At 33.8% G+C, this 7450-nt stretch overlaps 1 long non-coding RNA gene across 5 annotated transcripts; it reads left to right on the top strand.

The window, feature by feature from the left end:
• The first annotated feature begins 734 nt into the window (after positions 1–734).
• LOC145820396 (uncharacterized) lies at positions 735–4408 on the top strand. Of its 5 annotated transcripts, none has more exons than XR_014361845.1 (4): positions 735–1692; positions 1908–2047; positions 3724–4029; positions 4140–4408. It is a non-coding gene; the product is annotated as an uncharacterized LOC145820396 (long non-coding RNA). The 5 variants fall into 5 exon arrangements; XR_014361844.1 differs by lacking the exon at positions 4140–4408 and having other exon boundaries at positions 735–1058; positions 1255–1692; positions 3724–4079; XR_014361847.1 differs by lacking the exon at positions 4140–4408 and having other exon boundaries at positions 1926–2047; positions 3724–4079.
• The last annotated feature ends 3042 nt before the right edge of the window (positions 4409–7450 follow it).

Genomic DNA, 7450 nt, shown 5'->3' with positions numbered 1-7450 from the left:
TTTGGTGTTCGATTTTGTTTATACGCACATCGATTATTTCTAAGACTTATATAAAGCGTTCGTCCACATGGATTGGGCAAAAATCACAAGCAATGCCTGCAAACATAGGCCCAAGGAATTTTGGTTTGGAAACAGGTTATTTTAGTAACTTTTTAATTTTTTACAAAAAGATATGCAGAAAAATAGAGAGAGTGATGTGACAACTTATAGTGACTTCACTACTAGAAAAGGGTTATAAGACACGTAACTTTTTGCGACGGCATATTTTCTGTCGTAAAAAGTAACCTTTTGCGACAGTTAATATCCTGTCGTCAATGGTCACTTTTTGCGATGGCAATTTCTGTCTCAAAAAGAGTAAAGAATATGTTGGATGATTTTTGCAATGGCAAACCGTTAGCCGTTGTCAAAGGCCTATTTTTTTGAGACGGCTTTTCCTCTCTGTCGCAAAAAGATTTTTTTTGACCATGGCCTTTGTTGTGTCGTGGCTAATAGACTAGAAAAAGAAAAAAATAGAAAAAAAGGCTCCTCATTCTCTCTCTATCACGCCTCTATCTCTGTGTAACGCCCTCCTCCTCCTCCTCCTCCTCCCCCCCCTCTCTCTCTCTCTCTCTCTACCGCCATCGGTACAGGAGCACACGACCACCACCGCCATTGATATCACCATCGCAAAGTAGCAGCCATTCTCTGAAATCGAGGATACGCAATCGAAGGGGTTTGACATTGAGCGATCTATACTCTTGCACACAACTTTTCGATGACACAAATCTATATCTCACTCTTCGATTCAATTCCTCCTGTTTCAATTTCTTCAATTTCTCAGATTCTCCAATTCCCAATTCCTCCTTTTTATTTTGGGTCTCAATACCTATAATTTTGCAAAATATCTATGCGAAGGATTATTAATAGTCACAAAAATATTTTTTTGCAATTGATATTTTCATGATTTGCTATGCCTCTTGTTTACAACTTTTCATTGAACTACATTTTTGTATTTTCAGGTTCTCCTTCAAGCAATAATCTTACTACATTTGGTCCCTGTTGTTATGATAGCTCCCTCGGCAATTTTTGCTTAAGCCTTTATTTCTTGATTTTTGATTTTCATATTTTTCTTTTAATTGTAATTTAAAATATTCTTTTTGGTTGTAAATGTATCTTGATTTATTTTTTTATTGACTCTATTTCATATTCCTTGTCAAGTAGAGCAAGAGCATGCCGTAAAGTGACTAGTGACAATGTATTGTAACTTTTGTTTAGGTCTAGTAACAAAAAAGTTCATCAATCTGATCAAACATGCTGAAGATAGTATTCTTGATCTAAATAAAGTTGTTGACACATTAGAGGTGACTATACTATTCACTAATCTGTGCATCATTTGTTGTGATGTTTTATTCAATTAAAGGGTTTCTGTTGTGACAAGTACAGAAGAGGCATATATACGATATAATAAATGACCTTGAAGGAATTGGTCTCATTGAAAAGAAGCTCAAGAATAGGATTCGATGGAAGTACAGATGTATCCCTAAATTTTCATGAACTCGATGGCAGTTGTTTTATATTTCATTCTTTCATAATTTTATTAATTCTAGTAATCACCTCAACCACATGAGAAGCTAATTACTAGATAATTGATTAATTAGGGGAGTTGATGTGTCAAGGCCAGGGGAGGCTAATAAGAATGCTGTTACCATACAGGTATGCGAAACCTGTAAATATATAAGCTTGTTGGCATGCAGAACTTTTAGTGGCTTAGAGATAGATGAACAACTTTTGAAAATGTGCATACATGTGTTTTACTTTGTTTCCACTCTCTCTCTCTCTCTCTCGCCATATTAGATAAAACAATCATTTATCACCATGAAAACATCCTAGACATGTCCTTAATGTGTATCACTTCTTTTTAATTCAAGGTGAGATCATATGCATAGGTGCATAGCAACACCAATCAAACATGTAGCAGGGGCAAGAAGAAGCCCATAGAATATGCTCAGATATAAATGCCACACCGGACTTTGCGAGTGGGATCATGAAGATTGTTCTAGAAGTTGAAGTGAGTCTTGACTTCTTGAATTTACATATAATTATCAGTTATCCTAGTTCGGAGTTACAAATTGCCAGGATCAACTCAAATCAAACAGATGGCATTCTTTAAATAACTCCATACCATCTGCCGAGGAAAGCAACTTAAATCAATGTTGTTTTGAATAGTGATGAATAATTCAAAGTGTAAATAATCTAATAGATCGAATACAACCCTCTCACATAAGGTGGGACCAAGGTTTTAATAAGCGACCGCAACCGTTACGTAATGCCGTTACGTAACGGTTGTGGTAGTTACTGCCACCCGTTACGGCCGCTTTTGCAGTATGATTGAGATTCACAAGTGTATCGGCTGTAGCGGCTGCTATAGCGGTCGTAATGGTGCTGTAATGGCCGTAACGACCTGTTACGCACCGTTACGTAACGGTTCCGAATTTCTTCTTTCCAAAAGACACAAAAAAAAAAAAAAAAATTGAAAATGAGGGAAAAGAGATAGAGAGAGAAGAGGGAAGATGGAGGTACAATAGATAGAGAGAGAATAGGGAAGATGAAGAACATGTTATTGATTTGTTGAAGTTGAAAGACCTATGATATTCTATTCAGCTATTATCACTCAACCATTTTGTTTGTGTGTCTATTTATATATTGTCTGAAAATAATAATAATAATAATAAGTGCGGTCATTATCTATTTGGCTTGATTAATATATATATATATATATATATATATTTAGACTTTTATTTATTCTCTTACTTTTGTCATTGTTTATCTTATATATAATAGTTAGTGATTATTTTTTGTAAAATATAAAGTCATTAATTATTAAAATAAAATGTAAAAAACTCAATTTATAGTGATTTAAAAATATGAAATATATTGGATCAAACTTAAAAATTTATAAAAATTGATTCATATTTATTTTAAAACCCAATAAATATAATCATGGAAAAAAATGTGCGTATTGGCAAGTTTTTTTCAAATTGTGCGAAAAATAAAAAAATTCACGGTTCCGGTTATCCCAACCGTTATACTACGGCCTTTACACCCCGCAACCGCAACCAAGCCACCGCCACCGTCACGGCGACCGCAATCGCTTTTCAAAACCTTGGGTGGAACCCATTAAATGTGTGGGTCTTACTCCATGTGGGAGAGTTGTGTTTGGTTTTGAAATTGGATTTTGTGCACGTTAAAGAATAATTATTGCCTTTTTGTGGCTTTTCCAACAATTCGTAGCCAGTTTTACTACTAGTGGTGATCCAAGTCAATGGAAAGCTTGCAAGTTTTATAGCCCCCCGGTTAACAAGTCTAAATAAAGCGAGGAACGTGGTTTTGACATTTTTTTTGGGTTCTTAAATGTTTCCTATGGTCTTTGTAGAGTGATGCAGATTACTGGCTTTTACTAGAGGCTGATGTTAGCATTACAAACTTGTGGGGGATCATGCATCATTTATGGACTGTAATATTGATTTGTATTGAGTAGACAAAAAGTAGTTATCATAGTTTTCATTGCCCAGAATTTTGACACCTAATAAGAAAAGGGAGAAGGATAGTGTGTGTATCACTTACAAGATGCATATAACATGTTTTTTGTAATAACGTCACAAAATTTTGTAACATGAACAATAAAATACAGTTTTACTTTTATCTTGCTATTGTTTTAAACTGATGGAAGTTTTGGTTGTGCAGGTGTTTGAGTCATTAGCTGTGTTGCTTACTGAATTGGATGTCTTAGTTTTGCTGATCTGGCTATTAGTTGCCCCACTCCCTACACACGACCAGGCATCACCACTTCAGTAATGATTTACAAATTATTTGCTTCTTTTGGTCTCTTCCAACAATATTGATGTTCTATTTTGTTAGAAAGATGCACTTGCTATATAGGTATGCTAATTGTATTGTGGCCATAACAGGATGTGAGAGATATTGTATTAGAAGGAAGAAGACATCCTTGTGTTGAGGCACAAGATTGGGCGAATTTTATCCCAACTGATTGTAAACTATTGAGTTTTTATGCAATCTAAGGGATGGTTACTTTATCTTACTTCTTTGTCTTTTAAATAAAATGGCTCATTAGTTGCTTATTTTGATTTTCATCACAACAGGTTAGGGGAAAAAGTTGGTTGCAGAATATCATAGGGCCTAACATGGGTGGAAAATCCACATTTATCAGACAGGTATTATGTTTCTCTTTTGCTGGAACTCTTCTTTCTCTATCCATCTCTCTCAAATTAAATAAATAGTGGATGTTTTATTTTTCCAATAAATACAACTAGGGTTGTCTATACTGTTTACAGTGTACCATGTGTAGGGCCATGTTTAATTAAATAGCTCTATTGCTTTGGTGTTTCTGAAAAATTAGAGTTATTTCTTTTGCAAGTTTATTTTCATTCAATTTGAACAAAAATTTGAAGTTCTTGTATTTTTAATTGTTTATGATGGCTAAACTTTCAAAACTCTGCTAGTTTTGGTAGTAAAATGGCTGGATAGTTAGATATGAATCATGGTGTAATTGTAGGGCCAAGGATCGTTTGTGAGTTAGAGTTGAAAAAGTGTAAACTTAGTCTAAAAGGGCATTCGGGGCCTGAAAAAGCAAAACTAATGATTAATGTTATAAAAAAAAAAATTGATTAATGTTATAAGATTACTAGTTGCCTTATATATGCATTTGAGTTGTAGGCATAATTTTGTTTTATATACATTCGAGTATGCAAAACTAATAATTAATTTGAAAAATTTAACTACATTCAAGTTTTATAATTTTAAATATGTCAATGTCATTCGGTCAATAGTAATGATTAAATCTTGTTTTTACTACCAAAAATAGTAGAGTTTTTTTTTTAAAAAATAATCCTGAATCCAAAGAGACATGGGATTTGATGATCTTGAGATAAATATACATACAAAATAATCCTGAATCTAGTTGAAAAACTTCTCCAAAATTTAACCATAAAATAATTTGTACTTTAGCATTGGCGATCTAATAGCATTTGTTTCCACTTGTTACTAAAATGGTCAAGGATGTCAATGAAACTTGACAAACACACTAACGAGGCACAAATAACTTATAGGAGAAGACGGGACTCGAAACTAATTCTCGGTTTTGAATATAGAGCTTAATTTTCGTTTATGAAAACTTGTTTTAGATACAACCCTTTTGAGGACATGACGATATATCTTCGCATATTGATACTGGAGTTTACAATCTTATTTATTTATTTATTGAAATAAATATCAAATATTTTACATTTTCTATAAGCTTGAAATTAATTATGTTGTAAATAAGAATTTTTTTTTTCTTTTTTTGCATAAGCAACCCTTTTGAGTACATGATGATGTCTTCGCATATCAATATTGGAGCTTACTATTGATATCAAAACAAGCTATAATATATATGTTTTTTTATTTGTATTGTTGATGCTTTTGTTTTGTTTTTGATACAAAAATTTGAGTTCTTGAATATAAAAAATTATTAGTATTGTTGGAGGATGTTTTATATATTTTTGTAAATAATATTTGGTTGACAATTGTTAGAGAGTACATATATATCATTTTTGGTATATGATTTTGTAGATGTGGATGTGGATGTGGATGTGGATGTGGGTGTGGATGTATTTTATTTAGAAAATATTTATAATTTATACAGGGAATGAATTAATAAAATATATAATAATAAATCGTCTCTAAAGTAATCATTAATTCCTTACATTTTATTAGCGACGGTTTAACCTGTCGCATATACATATTAGTTCAATCCTTTTGCGACGGTTTAAACTGTTGCAAATATGGTATTAATTTAATTCTATTTTTTTGGCTATGTTTTAGTCCGTTGCTAATTATACTTTTTGCGACGTTAATACCGTTGCAAAAAAAAAGAAGTTTTTGCGACAGAAATCAACATCTTCACTTAAAGTGAAGTTTTTTTCTCCTTTTTTGTCAGATTAAATCGTCGCAAAAACCATTGATTAACCGTCGCTACAGGAAAGTGACGGCTTGTAATCATCGCAAATACCTTTTGTCACGCCCCCTTCCGCAACCGCCCATTTCCTGTCACTACTCTGTTGCAAAAGGTCTTTTGCGACGATATGTGAACTTTTTGCGACGTTTAAGACCATCGCAAAACTTCGATTTTTAGTAGTGCTTTTTGGCTAAAATTTCAAGTTGCCAAATGAGGAGAGTTGAAGCTGAGACTTGAAAGGAGCACACCCCTAGTCCCAAGTTCCACGAGAGAGAGTTTACAGAATGAGTGATTATTGGTGGTCTTTAGGTCATTTATACTGGCCTTGTTTGGAAAATTAAACTATTTCAGTTGGTTTTTAATTTTTTTAATTATTTTAGTCTGATAATGAAAATCCTAAGTGATTCGTGATTAGATCAAGATTAAAATATTCCAAATCCCAAAAATCCAAAACACACAATCTAAATCAACAAGCACTTACGAAAGTGATTTAGATTGTTTGTTTTTCAGATTAAATAATAAATCGACACAAACGATTTTTACGTGGAAAAAACCACAATTGGACACCTCCAACTGTGATTAAAAAACCACGGGCGAAACGCCACTAATCAATCCACTACTGAAGTAAAAAGGATTACAAAGATAACATACAAATTACCCAACTCAGTCAATTTGTCTTTGAATCTTCTGTAACTCTTTCTCCACGACTTCGTCTCGGAACTGATCAATCCTGAAGTTGATTCCACAACCTCACTTGTTGAATTAACAACTACGTATAAGATCAAACGCCTTTTGAAACTATACGCTTGAATCTTCGGAATCCACCGAAGAGAACTTTTTCTTGAAGATGAAGTAACCAATTCCTTGATGTATGTATTTTAGATCATGAGTGAAGAACTCTTCTCAAAACATCAAGGAAAAACTCACAAAACAACCCAGAATAAACTTATGAACAAAACCCTAAGACTCTTGAATAAGATCTAGGAAAAGTGATCCTCAAAACAACCTAACAGATATAAATAGGAATCCTGAATCCGCGATCTCCGCTCGAGCGCCCAACATCCCGCTCGAGCGGCTTCAACAAAAAATGCGTGTGGAAACACAGAGATTCGCTCGAGCGCTTCATAACCCGCTCGAGCGCAAAATCACGCACTCCAGTACTTTTACAGACCTGTCAAAATACTGAGAGACCACAAACTCCGCTCGAGCGTTAATGTCCCCGCTCGAGCGGGAAGAACAAAAACACAAAAAATAAACAACTTTAACAACTCAAGGTTTTGTATCCGGATTTGACAATCAAGGGACCTAACAATCTCCCCCTTTGTCAATTCCCGGACAAAACCGTTCTAAACAAATGTCCTTAAACACACGCACTAGACAAGATTAAACACAAATAAATAAAAAAAACTCAAAACAACTCTAAACAAACAATCTTGCCAATCTTGAAACAACCCTAAA

Source organism: Camellia sinensis, chromosome 2, assembly GCF_055761805.1.
Source record: "Camellia sinensis isolate YWXY chromosome 2, ASM5576180v1, whole genome shotgun sequence".
Lineage (NCBI taxonomy): Eukaryota > Viridiplantae > Streptophyta > Magnoliopsida > Ericales > Theaceae > Camellia > Camellia sinensis.
This window is presented reverse-complemented; position numbering and strand designations above follow the sequence as displayed.